The sequence below is a fragment of the Notolepis coatsorum genome, assembly GCF_963971535.1.
Source record: "Notolepis coatsorum genome assembly, chromosome: 3".
In the NCBI taxonomy this organism is placed as follows: Eukaryota; Metazoa; Chordata; class Actinopteri; order Aulopiformes; family Paralepididae; genus Notolepis; species Notolepis coatsorum.
Genome location: NC_140167.1, coordinates 5526346 through 5544283, shown reverse-complemented (window position 1 = coordinate 5544283; position 17938 = coordinate 5526346).

Here is a 17938-nt window from a genome sequence, read left to right as displayed (position 1 = left end):
TATTTATTTTAAATGTTTTGGACTTCATGGTGTTTTTGTTTTGTTCTTGATTTATTGTGATGTTGATTGATATTGTGCCCACTTTGACTACCTAGGATGGCTTAGAGTAGACGACAGAGTACAGCAACTTGCAATGTGCCTGGTCTACAAGATACACTATACGACTAAGATACCCATGTACATGTCAAAATACTTCCCAAAGGTCAGTGAATACCACGACCACAACACCAGAGGAAGCTCAACAAATCATGTTAAACCCAGATTCGGCTCAAACAAGGGACTAAACACGTTTGGCAATTATGCCACATCAATGTGGAACGTCCTACCCAAAGCTGTAAAGGAATGTGAATCCCTACCAACATTCAAAACCGCTCTCAAAGAGCACCTACGGGAGGCTGCAATTCGAAACTGGCCACCGTAAAAATTTCCAAACTCCCCCACCCCCACCCCCTCCTAATAGACAGTCTCCTCCCCACCGTATGTATATTTCTCTCCCACCCACCCACCCCCTCCTAATGCACAGTCCTCTCCCAATCCATCATATATACTCTGTCAGGATCTATGGGTAACAGTACTGCATATTTGCATATCGTATATGTCACAAATGTAACAGTACTAAATGACCTGTATGTCATGTATGTCCCTATGCCATAAATGTCATGTATGTTGTGTATGTCATAAATGTCTATATGAATTGAAAATGGGGGATCCTGATGGAAACAAGACGAAAGTCTTTCTCTGGTCTGCATCCCCTTAACAATTGTATGTTTTGAGCTGTACTGTATTGTACCCATTCTGCAATCTGTTAAATAAAGTTTTCATTCATTCATTCATTCATTCATTCATTCATTCATTCATTCATTCATTCATTCATTCATTCATTCATTCATTCATTCGTTCATTCATTAATTCGTTCATTCATTCATTCATTCATTCATTCATTCATTAATTCATTCATTCATTCGTTCATTCATTAATTCGTTCATTCATTCATTCATTCATTCATTCATTCATTCATTCGTTCATTCATTAATTCGTTCATTCATTCATTCATTCATTCATTCATTCATTCATTCATTCATTCGTTCATTCATTAATTCGTTCATTCATTCATTCATTCATTCATTCATTCGTTCATTCATTAATTCGTTCATTCATTCATCTTCTTGACTTGTTCAAAGAAAAGTCGTGTCCGGCCCTTGTGTGTCTCTTTTTTTATTTGGAAAAAACAAGACGGCTGAGTTCTCTATGTGTGTCCTTTTCGGTGGGACATAGAGTTTTTTCTCCCTATTCGTTTGGATGGCCTCCAACCCCCCCCCCCCCCCCCCCCCAGGATTGCCTCCCATCTGCAGGGCTGTCTGAGCAGGGTACGGGGCGCGCTGCCCTGGAACACGCGGTGCTCTTATCACAGAATGCCTGGCTGGCGGGCCAAACACCTGTCAAAGACGGCAGCATTACATATCCCCATGTGAGTTATGAGATACGTGCCGCTTGTCTTCGCCGCGCACGGAGCGACCGCACACCTCAGCGCTTCAGACGGACTGGAGTTCACATCAGAGCACGGACCGGAGTTCACATCAGACGGACTGGAGTTCACATCAGACGGACTGGAGTTCACATCAGAGCACGGACTGGAGTTCACATCAGAGCACGGACTGGAGTTCACATCAGAGCACGGACTGGAGTTCACATCAGAGCACGGACTGGAGTTCACATCAGAGCACGGACTGGAGTTCACATCAGAGCACGGACTAGAGTTCACATCAGACGGACTGGAGTTCACATCAGAGCACGGACTGGAGTTCACATCAGAGCACGGACTGGAGTTCACATCAGACGGACTGGAGTTCACATCAGAGCACGGACTGGAGTTCACATCAGAGCACGGACTGGAGTTCACATCAGAGCGCGGACTGGAGTTCACATCAGACGGACTGGAGTTCACATCAGAGCACGGACTGGAGTTCACATCAGAGCACGGACTGGAGTTCACATCAGAGCGCGGACTGGAGTTCACATCAGACGGACTGGAGTTCACATCAGAGCACGGACTGGAGTTCACATCAGAGCACGGCATCCATTTCATTTCAAATGTTTATTTCACCTCCAAAATGCTACTGAGGTTTCCCTCATTTACAGTCATGTCACGAGTGTACATACAGAGATAAGCACCAAAAAAAAAAGCATATAAAATCGCACAGCGTATCAAATCATAACGATAAGACAACAAGGCGAGGCAACAGTGAGGATAACAAATCAATTAAGACTATGTGTACAATTTGATTGACAAAAGTGGGAGATCAAGGTTTTAAACTCTGCAAGAGAGGGGAGAATCTCAAGCTTTAACCTCTTTAGGCCGAGGGGTCGGCCGGCGGACCGCAGATGACATCACGTCATAAATCAATCTCTCCAGACTGTATGACATAATATCGTGTTTTTTTTTCAAATGTAGCCAAGAGTATAAATACCCTAATTCTGTCAAAACAGCAGCCATAGTGTATATTTTCAACAATACTTTTGTTTACCAATAGTCTAAATTGTTATTAGTGAGATTTTAGTTTATGGAATGTCTTCATAATTTAGCGAATATCCGCCATTTTTTATTAGCCTCGCGTCGCCGTTTGTAGTCGTATGAGGAGAGGGTATCCAGAGCTCTCAATGCGCGTTGACATTTCGAAAAACGACATTTCCCAGCCGATTACAGCTTCCTGCAAGCAAATGACTTCTGTATACATTTTTTTATTTCTCTTATTTCTCGGGATTCTCTATCACAACACTCAACATTATTGGCATAGATTGGAGCGCAGTTAGTGTGTCTACCTTCTGTGCACATTTAGGATCAATCCCTGTTGCAATCCAGAGCCATATCCATCATAAGAATGGAACTGTACATACAGTAGATTTCATTCACGGTTCTTGCGGCACGCCTGGAGATACTAAATCCAAATTGAACTCTGCCATTTGAAAAAGAAGATTTGGCCCGATCCATAGATGTGCGAGTTGGCTATAATAATGTAATTTATAGGCCTGGTATTCTATATTATATAATAATATTTCAAATTGCATGTGTCCGGATGGCAGAATTCAGTACTGTATCTACAAAACCTTCTGTTTATCTTCCCTTTATTCATTTGCTTAGATTTTTTGTTGACATGATCTCAAGAAGGTGCTAAACGAGCTCAGTGGCAGTTTTTCATGTCTGGTCATTTTTAGCATGGTGCTATTCACCGTCAAAGATGCAAAGAAAAATCATACATTCATATTCTCCTTTGTTTCATCACAATTTACTCAAGCCACAATATTTCGGACACTGGGAATACATTCCATGAGATCCATAGATGTCCCTAGATACCAAGAACATGCCAATTTGAATTGAATTGAATTGAAACCCTTTATTTATCCCAGAGGGGAGATTAAGATGTCCTTTACAGCATAAACAGTGTACCAGCAATTTAAAAACAGCAATTAAAAAACAGTTTATACATAACATACATAACATACACTTATTAGTATGTGTTAAAAACAAGATGGACAAGTACACGGAGATAAAAATAGCTAAAATAGGAAAGTGGTGAAAAAGAAACAAGTCCAATCATGAATGTGTTGTTAAATAATTTAATTAATTTGTTACAGTCCACAACCCAGCTCCTCCAGTCCACAGCAGTTGACCCGTCCTGGCCCTGCTTGGTTGTGGAGCCTGATTGCCACCGGCACAAAGGACTGCCCAAAGCGCTTTGTGGTATGTGGACCTTGTAGAGGACTGTTGGAGTTAGAGGGGCATCGTAGCAAAATGCAGATTTACCCTGTTCAGAGCAAACTCTGGGACCTTAAAGACCAGCCAGTAGGGGTGTAAAAGAAAACGTACCGTACCATGGTTTTTGTGTACCGTTACACCCCTACCAGCCAGTCACTAAAACGGGTTCCATAGGTTCTAAAATTCCATTCCAGTCCTCCTGTCCTGGCTATACTTTGGCTTGGGACTGGATTATTGTGCCACACACACATGCACACTCACACACATACGCACTCACACACACAAACACACACACATGTACACACACACACACACACACGCACACACACATGTACACACACACACACACACGCGCACACACACACACTGGATTACGGTGCCATGTAGGAGTCAACAGAAATATCCCCAACATCCCTCTCTGGAGAAGAGTGAGCGGGAGTTCTCTCTCTCTCTCTCTCTCTCTCTCTCTCTCTCTCTCTCTCTCTGTCCCTCTCTCTGTCTCTCTCTGTTTCTCTCTCTATGTATCTCTCTCTCTGTCCCTCTCTCTGTCTCTCTCTGTTTCTCTCTCTATGTATCTCTCTCTCTGTCCCTCTCTCTGTCTCTCTCTGTTTCTCTCTCTATGTCTCTCTCTTTCTGTCTCTTTCTGTTTCTCTCTCTATCTCACTCGTTATTTCCTCTTGTGTTGGAATCTGATAATGCTCTCTTTTAATGTTTGCATTTAGGTCTTTTGGATCCATGCACATGTAGCCGGTCTCGTATGGCTCTGCGTTGTGTTTCAGATTCGACGCCTGTTAAGGGAACCCCGGTCTCCCGCGCCGCGGGCGACATCGCAGACCACTATACCAAGAGGTGCATTCACTTCTTGGTAATGTGTTATGGATGCCTTTTAAGGGGGAGTGAGTTTAACTTGCAGTACCGCTAACGTCCACAGTCCATCGTGACTGTGGATAGACTCGCAGTACCTCCGTTACACACAGAGACGTATATCACTGTTTGGGTTCTTGGCACACACCATTGAATCCGCCCACTCAGTGGGCTCCTCCACTCTCTTTAAAACTCCCAGTGACATCATTCGGTTGAGCTCTTGCTTCACCTTTTCTTTGAGCGGTGCTGGAACCCGCCTGGGAGCATGTATGACGGGCTGCGCATCCTCTTTTAGTTGGATCTTGTACGTGTATGGTAAGACACCAAACCCTCGGAATACATCTGTATACTGATCCACGATCGTCTCTACGTTGTTCTGTGCATTTGTTTTGATGCTATACATCCTCTTGATGACTAGACCCAATTGTTCACATGCTTCATCTCCCAACAGTGAGTCGACGTCCATCTGGAACTATTACAAACATGAGGTGATGCTCTTTGCCTTTAACTCTCACCTTCAGTTTGCACACTCCTCTTGTGGGGATGGGCTGTCCATTGTAGGCTTTGAGTGGAATGGGATTAGGACGAATGTGGGGCTTCACCTTCATGTTTCTGATGTGAAGTTCATTTATCATGTTATAGCCTTTGCTCCTGTATCCAGTTTGAAAGCAATTATAGCTCCATTTATATACAATGGCTCGGCCCACTTGTCCTGCTCCACTCTATTCACTGGCTCCCCGTTGCCGCACAAATCTGCTTCAAGGTCCTCAACCTGGCATATCATGCAGCGAAGGGAACTGCTCCCGCCTACCTCCGGTCAATGGTCTCAAACTACACACCCTCAAGACCCCTACTGACTCTGCATCTTCTGGCCGTCTCAGACCCACTCCTATCCGAGCTCCGGGAGGGTCATCAAAGAGAAGTCGCCTGTTCTCGGTCCTTGCCCCACAATGGTGGAACGAACTTTCCACCACAGTTAGGACAGCCGAAACCCGTCCAATCTTTCGCCGTCGACTAAAGACGCACTACTTCAAATCATTATCTGAAATAAAAAAAATAACCCTAACCAACCTTACTGTCATGCACTTGTCCTAATAAACTAACCTACACTGTAGCACTCAACACTTTGATGAACATTGTTACTCAGCTGATAGAGTTGTGCCCTTCCTGATGACTTGTCGTATAGAACTTGTAAGTCGCTTTGGATAAAAGCGTTTCAGCTAAATGACTAAATGTAAAAGTGAATGTATTCACACTTGTCTGTTTGTCCTCTTCAGGCATGTTGTCCACATCCTGTGTCACCACGCCCACAAAGAAGGAGTCACACAGGTCATTGTCCTCCACTGTGTGTACACGTTCACCTCTGCCTTGTCTCCCCTTGGCAAAGCATTGCTTGGAAAAGTGATTTAGTCCTTGACACTTATGGCAAATTTTTCCATATGCTGGGCATTGTCTTGGTGCACAACGAGTACCACATCTTTTACACTGAAAAGTCTCTGATTTCTTTTGTTGATTGTACTGCCTTTCTCCTTTGTTGTAAGTCTTCCTCGAGACCACAGCGACTGCTGCGCCGTCTTTAGCATCTCCCAAAAATGTTCTGGCATGCTGCATTGCTAATTCACTTGCGTGACATATTTTCACAGCAGATAAAAGGGTTAGCTCTGTCTCCCGCAGTAACCTCATTTTTTAATCGTGTACGCCAAACACAAGCTGATCACGGATCATAGAATCATGCACATCTTCTAAAGTTACACGTTCTAGCTTTTAGCTTTAAGTCCGTCAGAAACACACCAACACTTTCAGCAGGCTGTTGCATTCTCGAGCGAAACAGATACCCGTTCAAAGGTTTCATTCTTCTTTGGTGAACAGTGTGCATCAAACTTCTTGACAACCTCGTCAAACTTGTCTTTGTCTCCTGCGTTGGCGAACACAAACGTGTTGTATACTTCCACAGCTTGTTGTCCCGCGACGGTCAGAAGCAGTGCAATCCTCCTTGTTTCGGACGTCGCTTCCAGTCCTACAGCCATCAGGTACAGCATGAAACGCTGTTTGAAGGTACGCCACTCGCAGGGGTGTAAAGTACTTGAGTAATTGTACTTTGTTACAATACTTAAGTACTGTTTTGGGGGATTTGTACTTTACTCGAGTATTATTAGGTTTGTATACCTGCACTTTTACTCTATTACATTTCAGAGAAAAAAAAATTACTTTTTACTCCTTACATTTAAAATGTAGACCTACAAAGTACAAATCTCCCAGGTCCAACCATTTTAATTAGTATATTTGTTTCTCTGGTCGAACTAACGTTAACGTTATTAATCCTTGCGGCCGCTCATGTTTTTTTTAAAACAGCCAATCAAATCCCCATCAATGGAATATGAACCCGCCCATACCCATGCTGATTGGTCCTTGTGCAAGACTAGAAAGCGGGGATCTTTGATTAAACACCTGCTTTTTAGTACTTATATACATTTAAAAGTAGAAACCTTTTGACTTTTACTCAAGTGTGTTTTTAGCCAGATACTCTGACTTTTACTTGAGTACGATTTTGAGACGGTACCCATACTTTCACTTAAGCATCATTTCTGGGTACTTTTTACACCCCTGGTCACTCATAATAATCAACATTACCAGTCCAATTCACAGCATCCAGCGGCTTCACACTTTCCATCACGATGACGACTTGTGACCACTCCTGGTACCATGTAATGTTTCTTTCTAGCAATGAAGAAACTGGGGTTCTTTCAATATCATTTCTTCATGACTAGTAGCAAGTAGCAAGTAGCTCAGCATCAAACATCTCTCATTACATACTTGTTTCCCTAATGAGTGTTTGAGGTGTGGCTTATGTAGCCTGGTAGATGGTGCCATCTAGTGGTTAATATAAATCACATCACGTAACACAACAAAATCCTGAACTGATATTTCATTAATAACACTTTAACCGATTGGTAAACAAACGTATTGTTGAAAATATACACTATGACTGCTGTTTTGACCGGATTAGGGTCTTCACTCTTGGCTACATTTGAAGAAAAAAAAACACAACAATTTGAAATATTATTACAGAATATAGAATACCAGGCCTATAAATTACCTTATTATAGCCAACTCGCACATCTATGGATTAGGCCAAATCTCCTCTTTCAAATGGCAGAGTTCAATTTGGATTCAGCATCACCATGCGTGCAGCAAGAACCGTGAATGAAATCTACTGTATGTACAGTTCCATTCTTATAATGGACATGGCTCCGCCATTTTGGATCGGATTGCAACGCTGATTGTTGCTAAACGTTCACAGAAGGTAGACACACTAACTGCGCTCCAATCTATGCCAATAATGTTCAGTTTTGTGATAGAGAATCCAGAGAAATAAAAAAATCATACAGAAGTAATTTGCTTGGAAATGTAGTTTTTCTAAATGGAACTGACCCACACACGCTCCTGAACTGACCCACGTGCACAAATTAACCATAAAGAAGATTGACTGTAACTCTAGACAGTGACGTCAAAGTCGCATGACTGTTCAGACTGAGATCGCATTGCAAATAAATCTGACCCGTATCTGATTTAGGACCATATTATGAAAGTGACCGCAAATCACCCATGTGCTGTGTGCAGAAAAACCAGATCTGAGTCACATATGAGCAAAGAAAGCAGATTTGGGGGCCCAATTTGGTCTGCAGTGCGAACGTAGCCAGACAGACATCCGTTTACATTTACATTTAGTCATTTAGCTGAACGCTTTTATCCGAAGCGACTTACAAGTTGTATACGACAAGTCAGCAGGAAGGGTACAACTCTTTCAGCTGAGTAACAATGTGTATCAAACAGTGCTGAAACTTGGGTCCATATAGACATACAGTAAGACATATTAATAGTATAGTAGGAGGGTAGGGCATGGTAGTATAGGACAGTAAGAAGGTTATATATATATTATTTTTTTTATATATTGATTGAAGAAGTGTGTTTTTAGTCAACAGCAAAAGACATTCGGCTCTTGACTGTGGTGGGAAGTTCATTCATCCCACATCTAAAAACATATTGTTCTTCATTTCTTCTTCTATTTGATCATTTATCTATCCACATCTGTCTGTACATACTGTACCTGCACATAATCATTTTACATATCTGTAGATACTATATCTATATCTGTACATATTTCTTACCTACTCTTACTAGTTACACTGCTGGCCAGTATGACTTACTACCATAGTGTCTTTATCACTGTACATATTAATACTACATCTATATCTGTACATATCCCTTACCTATACTCTTACTAGTTACACTGCTGGCCAGTACGACTTATTACCATAGTGTCTTTATACCTGTATCACTGTACATATTAATACTACAACTCTGTACATCCATCTGATTAGCACTATTACTCATAAGTACTAATTTATATATGTTATAACCTGTTTAATCACCTGTAGATTGTATATTACTATTGCACTTTACTGTTACATTTGCACTCTGGTTGGATGCCAAACTTATTTTTTTCTGGTACTGTACTTTACTGTATGAGAATACATTTTAATCGAATCTAATCTAATCTAATCTAATCTAATCTAATGAAGAGCTGCAGCGGGTGATAAACTTGGCGGAGAGGGTGATCTTGTTGTCTCACTGTTCTGTCCCGTCTTGCACTTTACTTATAATTATTTATTTACTGTTGTATTGTTCTTAATTTGTGAAAAAAGCATGCACTGTAATGTCAAATCACGTTCCATTTTGTACATGTATAAAATGGCGAATAAAGTAATCTGAATCTGAATCTGAAGAGTAATGTATTACGAAATAATATGTCATAATATAAATGTGTATATAATTCTTTTTTGTTCCTTTTAGAGAGAGCGATTAGATTTTTCAGGCAAATATGATACGATGGTTCTGGTCTGCATCGACTTCCACTAACATGGCTTGCCAATAAATGCTCTCTATTTCCTCCTCCTCCAATATCTCGGAAGATTAACGGGGGAAAGAAAAAAGGATATGGAAAATTATATCCTGCAGTCGATTTCGCATCACCAGTAAATCACACAGTAATTAGCCCGCGTTGCACTCACACGTGGCTATTTCAAAGGGGATTAAGTAAAGTGCTATTGGTTTTCCATTTTGATAAAACATCACTTTGGATCTTATTCCGTTTAGCGGGGTTTGTGATAAACAGCCCTTGATTCCACGACACGCTGCGTTCACGTCCTCAGAGTCGCTGCGCTCACGTCCTCCGCCTCAACACTGAATAAAAGAAGCTTAGGTATAGCTTCGTGCCAACCTCCCATCAGACTCTAGCTGAAATAGAATCCAAGGCTACCTTTAAGAGGAAGTTAAAGTGCCATCTGCTGACGAGCATGCACTGAGCCATTATGGCAAAGAGGTGAAAACCAGTTGACTGTTGGTTGTGTTTAAGTTGATGGCGGTGAGTGCTGCTCAGGAAGCACTATTTGTTTGATTTTAGTTATTTTAGTTATTTTATTTGAATGCTTTTTGCTGGTGCATATCTTGTACAATATCATCCTAACTGATGTTGATAGTGATGTACTGTAATTGATGATGTGACTGATGTTGATATTGATGTAATGTATTGATGTTGATGTTGATGATGATGTAATGTATGTATTGATGTAATGTAATGTAATGTATTGAATGTTGTTGTACATTTGTGCGTGCCGGACCCCAGGAAGAATAGCTTTTGCCCAGTGCAAAAGCTAATGGGGATCCTAAATAAACATAAACATAAACAGACTGCTGAACACCTATTAGGTCTGGTGGAGGCCGGACTGCCCCCCCCCCTCCCAAGGACTTTGGACTACTTAAAATAGACTCCCCCTTCCACCTGATGGACACATATCACCTGCACTACTATTATTTATTATTTATATACATATAGAGAACTGCTCCACATGGATTTTAATATATCATGCTTCTTTAAGTACTGTAGTTTTAATGTAGTTGGTGTTTTTCCTTTTTATAGTGGTCTTTTTTTACTGTAGTTTTAACAAAGCTGGTGTTTTTTTATTATAGTGGTGAGTGTCTATGTATTGTGACTGTGTGTTTGTCTTTTATCCACTCTGCACAAATGAAGTTCCGAAAGGAAAATAAAGTCGTTTGAAGTTTGAACTTTGAAGTCCTCAGAGACGCTCCATTCACCTCCACACAGACGCTCCGTTCACCTCCAGAGAGACGCTCCGTTCACCTTCACACAGACGCTCCGTTCACCTCCACACAGACGCTCCGTTCACCTTCACACAGACGCTCCGTTCACCTCCAGAGAGACGCTCCGTTCACCTTCACACAGACGCTCCGTTCACCTCCACACAGACGCTCCGTTCACCTCCAGAGAGACGCTCCGTTCACCTTCACACAGACGCTCCGTTCACCTCCACACAGACGCTCCGTTCACCTCCAGAGAGACGCTCCGTTCACCTTCACACAGACGCTCCGTTCACCTCCACACAGACGCTCCGTTCACCTCCAGAGAGACGCTCCGTTCACCTTCACACAGACGCTCCGTTCACCTCCACACAGACGCTCCGTTCACCTCCTCCACACAGACGCTCCGTTCACCTCCACATAGACGCTCCGTTCACCTTCACACAGACGCTCCGTTCACCTCCACACAGACGCTCCGTTCACCTCCAGAGAGACGCTCCGTTCACCTTCACACAGACGCTCCGTTCACCTCCACACAGACGCTCCGTTCACCTTCACACAGACGCTCCGTTCACCTCCACACAGACGCTCCGTTAACCTCCTCCACACAGACGCTCCGTTCACCTCCACGCAGACGCTCCGTTCACCTTCACACAGACGCTCCGTTCACCTCCACACAGACGCTCCGTTCACCTCCACACAGACGCTCCGTTCACCTCCACACAGACGCTCCGTTCACCTCCACACAGACGCTCCGTTCACCTCCACACAGACGCTCCGTTCACTATCCACACAGACGCTCCGTTCACCTCCACACAGACGCTCCATTCACCTCCACACAGACGCTCCGTTCACTATCCACACAGACGCTCCGTTCACCTCCACACAGACGCTCCATTCACCTCCACACAGAGACGCTCCGTTCACCTCCTCCACACAGACGCTCCGTTCACCTCCTCCACACAGACGCTCCATTCACCTCCACACAGACGCTCCGTTCACCTCCTCCACACACAGACGCTCCATTCACCTCCACACAGAGACGCTCCGTTCACCTCCACACAGACGCTCCGTTCACCTCCACACAGACGCTCCGTTCACCTCCACACAGACGCTCCGTTCACCTCCACACAGACGCTCCGTTCACTATCCACACAGACGCTCCGTTCACCTCCACGCAGACGCTCCGTTCACCTCCACGCAGACGCTCCGTTCACCTCCACACAGACGCTCCGTTCACTATCCACACAGACGCTCCGTTCACCTCCACGCAGACGCTCCGTTCACCTCCACGCAGACGCTCCGTTCACCTCCACACAGACGCTCCGTTCACCTCCACACAGACGCTCCGTTCACCTCCACGCAGACGCTCCGTTCACCTCCACACAGACGCTCCGTTCACCTCCACACAGACGCTCCGTTCACCTCCACACAGACGCTCCGTTCACCTCCACACAGACGCTCCGTTCACCTCCACGCAGACGTGAGAGAGGAGTCTGTCTTCAGCATCGCAAAAAACAAAAACAAAAAAACAGAAGAGACAGTCTGTCGCAAAAAAACTAACGAACTAAAACGAAAACAAACGCAAAAAAAAACGAACGGAAAAAAAAAAAAAAAAAAAAAAAGAAAGATAAAAAAACAAACGCAAAAAAATTTACGCAAAAAAACGGACGAACTTAAACGAAAACTAAAAAATGAACAAAAAATATTTAAACGAACGCAAAAAAACCAACGCAAAAAACGAATGCAAAAAACGAACAAAAACGAACGCAAAAACGAACGCAAAAAACTAAAGCTAAAAACTAACGAACTAAAACTAAAACGAACTAAAACGAAAACGAACAAAAAAAAAAAAAGGAAAAAAAAATGCAAAAAAAAACCAATGCAAAAAAATAACGAACTAAAACGAAAACAAACGCAAAAAAACAAACTAACTAAAACGAAAACGAACTAAAACGAAAACGAACGCAAAAAAAGAAAAATCGAACAAAAAAAACGATCGCAAAAAACGAACGCAAAAAAAACGAACGAAAGAAAACGAAAACGAACGCAAAAAAACTAACGAACTAAAACTAAAACGAACTAAAACTAAAACGAACTAAAACTAAAACGAACACAAAAAAACGAAAGAAAAGAAACGAACGCAAAAAACTAACGAAAGAAAAAAAATGCAAACAAATTTACTCAAAAAAACGAACAAACTAAAACGAAAACGAGCGGAAAAAACAAACGCAAAAAAATGAAAACCAACGCAAAAAAACCAACGCAAAAAACCAACGCAAAAAAACCAACGAACTAAAACGAACTAAAACGCAAAAAAACAAACTAACTAAAACGAAAACAAACTAAAACGAAAACGAACGCAAAAAAACGAACACAAAAAACGAACGAAAAAAAAACGATCGCAAAAAACAAACCCAAAAAAACAGAAGAGACAGTCTGTCACAAGCTGCAGGAAGACAGTCTCCGTTCACCTCCACACAGACGCTCCGTTCACCTCCACAGAGACGCTCCGTTCACCTCCACACAGACGCTCCATTCACCTCCACACAGACGCTCCGTTCACCTCCACAGAGAGACGCTCCGCTCACCTCCACACAGACGCTCTGTTCACCTCCACACAGACGCTCCGTTCACCTCCACACAGACGCTCCGTTCACCTCCACACAGACGCTCTGTTCACCTCCACACAGACGCTCCGTTCACCTCCACACAGACGCTCCGTTCACCTCCACACAGACGCTCTGTTCACCTCCACACAGACGCTCCGTTCACCTCCACTCAGACGCTCCGTTCACCTCCACACAGACGCTCCGTTCACCTCCACACAGACGCTCCGTTCACCTCCACACAGACGCTCTGTTCACCTCCACACAGACGCTCCGTTCACCTCCACACAGACGCTCCGTTCACCTCCACAGAGAGACGCTCCGTTCACCTCCAGAGAGACGCTCCGTTCACCTCCACAGAGAGACGCTCCGTTCACCTCCACACACAGACGCTCTGTTGATTGATTGATTGATTGATTGAAAACTTTATTAACAGATTGCAGAATGGGTACAATACAGTACGGCTCAATGCACACAATTGTTAAGGGGATGCAGACCAGAGAAAGACTTTCGTCTTGTTTACATTCAGGGTCCCCCATTTTCAATTCATCATGACATTTATGACATACACGACATACAGATATACAGATCATGACATTTATGACCTACATGACATACAGATATACATTACTGTTACATTTGTGACATACAAGATATGCAAATATACAGTACTGTTTAACAGAGATCCTAACAGATAATATATACATATAAGGAGGAGGAAACTGTACGTTAGGAGAGGGTGGGCAGGTGGGAGGGGGGGTTTGGACATTTACCGGGGCCAGTTTCGAATTGCAGCCTCCCGTAGGTGCTCTTTGAGAGCCGTTTTGAAGGTGGGTAGGAATTCTAATTTTTTTCACATCCGCAGAGACGCTCCGTTCAGAGACACTCCGATCACCTCCGCAGGGTTGATTCCTCTATTCTCTACCCTAGATGCTTCAAAACCACATCATGCAAATCTGTCCGTTTGGTTTAAGCGAGTGTGGTGAGCGCAAAAAACACACACACAAGCACACACACACACACACACACAGACACTGAATGATTTCCATAATGGATTACAGAGCGAACACTGGTATGTTAAAACAGTCATTTCGGCTCTGTGTTTTGATTTTTGAGATATATAAAGAAATGACCCAGTGTTTGGTTGTAGCGATGCTGGTGAAAGCCAAGCCGTGCCTCTGAAGATGTAAGTCCTTCTATAAAACTAGTGCCTTGTTTGAGGTTGTCCCGGTCTTCTCTTTAATAGTTTATTTACATATCAAACATCTAGCAGTGCTCTTGCTGGAATTTAATGTAAATTCTGTGTAAGCAAAGCGCACGATTCGGGGCATCTTAACCAACCTCTTCATTGATAAATACTTATTTTTTTCTAATAGGCCCTAATCATTTGCCACAAGATATTGATGGCTATATTAACCTCTTAAAGGGACACGCCAACTTTTTGGGAAATTAGCTTATTTGCAATCTACTCTGGAGTTAGACAAGCAGATACATACCATTTTCTTCTCTGTGCATGCATTAGGCTTAGGGAACAGCCGCAACCGTTAGCCTAGCTTAGCGTCATTCACTGGAAGTAGGTTTGATTGATTGATTGATTGAAAACTTTATTAACAGATTGCAGAATGGGTACAATACAGTACAGCTCAATACACACAATTGTTAAGGGGATGCAGACCAGAGAAAGACTTTTGTCTTGTTTACATCAGGGTCCCCCATTTTTAATTCATTGGGACATACATGACATACAGATAGACAGTACTGCTACATCTATACATTTATGACATACCAGATTTGCAAATACAGTACTGTTTGTGATACAAAAAGAGTCCAGAAAAGGGAGTATATACATTTGACGTAAAAACTGTACATTGGAGGAGGTTGTGTGGGGTTGGGTAAATGGGGTGGGGGGGGAAACACTGTACAACTGTACAAGCAAGACTGTACATTGGAATATTGACAACCATACATAGGTGTGCCAGTGTAGCCTAGTTCCCAACAGTCACAAAATACACTCCAAATACAACTCCAAAAACGTTCCTGTAAACATGTTGTGACCTCTGTATTTACCACGTGGAGAAATACAAAAAAAAAATATATATATATCCAAAGCGCTTCACAATTTTGTCCCTCACAGTTTACCCGTTCACTCACACATTCACACACCGACGGCGGAGGTGACCGTGCGAGGTGCCGACCTGCTCATCGTGGAGCAGTTAGGGGTTAAGTGCCTTGCTCAAGGACACTTCGCGACACGCTGCCCGGGAGGAGCGGGAATCTAACTGGGAATCTTCCAACCTGCCAGAAGGCCACTCTACCTCCTGAGCCGGTCACCCCTACGGTAAGCTAAGCTAAACTAACTCATTTGTGTGAGTGTGCATTACCTGTATATAAAACGGGTGGTCCCCCCCCCCCCCCCCCTCGCCGGGGCACTCACCCCACCCACCCAATCATCATTTACAAGGCAGTCAGTAAAGCCTGGGCTAATGGGAACCCCCCCCCCCCCCCCCGCCCTAAAAGGTGCGGTCCTACACCAGGCAGCCAATAGATCATGTTCCTGGAGCTCACTGCAGTACAGGAGAAGAAGAGGTGTATCACACACACACACACACACACACACACACACACACACACACACACACACACACACACACACACACACACACACACACACACACACACACAGCCAACCACAGCAGATGTCATTAACAGAGCACTTTCCTTCAGGTCTTATATAGGGGGTCATGTCCCCCTGTTATACGACCCCCCTTTAGTGCGTCGCTCTCTCCGGTCCTTTACAGCTGCTCTGGATGTGACTGACAGCTCTGTGTCGTGCGGCAAGCATCACACCTGGAGCCAGAGCCCCGCCCCCTGGAGCCAGAGCCCCACCCCCTGCACTGTGTGCTTAGTAGTGGTGGGGGAAATATCGATACAGTATAGTATCGCGATACTTTGCGTGGCAATACTGTATCGATACAAGGACGCCAAGTATCGATATTTTATTATGCAAATCTTTTTTTATTTTGATTTAATTAAATTTTTTTTTTAAATGTTATAAGGAACTTGCATTGTTCATTTCAATGCCTGTAATAGTACAGTAGTCCACACACACACACACACAGTCACACACACACACACACAGTCACACACAGACACACACACACACACACACACACAGTCACACACAAACACACACCCACACACACACACACACACGCACACACGCACATGCACACACGCACACACACACACACACACGCGCACATACGCACATGCACACACGCACACAACACACACACACACACACACACCACACACACACACACACACACACACACACACACACACACACACACACACACACACATACACACACACACACATGTGTGCATTCAGTTAAGTTGGAATATGACTGTAATACAAACAGTTCAGTTTGTCAGGTACACGCAACACAGATTACAGTGTTGAGAAAATCCCATTTGCTGCAATAAAAATTATTGAAGTGAGTTGAACAGACTGAAAACTTTATTTTATTAGATAAAACATGTTGACAAAGTTTTAATTTGCAGTTGAAAAAAGGTAATAAATCGCAATATATCGCAATATTAATATCGCAATACTCAGCATATCGCAATCTATTTTGAATCGCAATATTATCGTATTGTGACTTAAGTATCGTGATAATATCGTATCGCGAGGCTCTGGTGATTCCCACCCCTAGTGCTTAGAGCTGCAAGTTTGTTTCAAGTTTGTTTATTATTTGTCATAATAAAATACAGAATACTTTATGATGAAAGGCTTGTTTCTGTATGAGCCCCTGAGAGTGTGCTACATACAGTAACACAAATTATACTTAAGTTAAAGTATGGGTATACCATCTCAAAATCTTACTCAAGTAAAAGTCAGAGTATCTGGCTAAAAACACACTTGAGTAAAAGTCCAAACGTTTCTACTTTTAAATGTACTTAAGTACGAAAAAATAAAGTAAAAACTTTTTTTCTGACTGTCTATTCTTCTGATAGCAGGTGTTTAATCAAAGATCCCCACTCTAGTCTTGCACAAGGACCAATCAGCATGGGTATGGGCGGGTTCATTATCCATTGATGGGGATTTGATTGGCTGTTTTTAAATAAAGCGCGGCCGCAGGATTAATAACGTTAATGTTAGTTCGGCCAGAGAAACAAATACTAATTAAAATGGTTGGACCTGCGAGATTTGTACTTTGTACTTTGTAGGTCTGCATTTTAAATGTAAGGAGTAAAAAGTATGTTTTTTTTCTCTGAAATGTAATTGAGTAAAAGTACAACAAGTATACAAACCTAATAATACTCGAGTAAAGTACAAATCCCCATAAACAGTACTTAATTATTGTAACAAAGTACAATTACTCAAGTACTTTACACCCCTTTAGTCGGCGCTTTGATACGGAGCGGTTTACAACGAGCGCAGGGCAGGAACGGGCTCAGAAGACCTACCAGGGGGCGTACGACAGTTAGCAGAGAGGGGGGAGAGAGAGATATAATAATATATAATAATAATAATAATAATATTATTA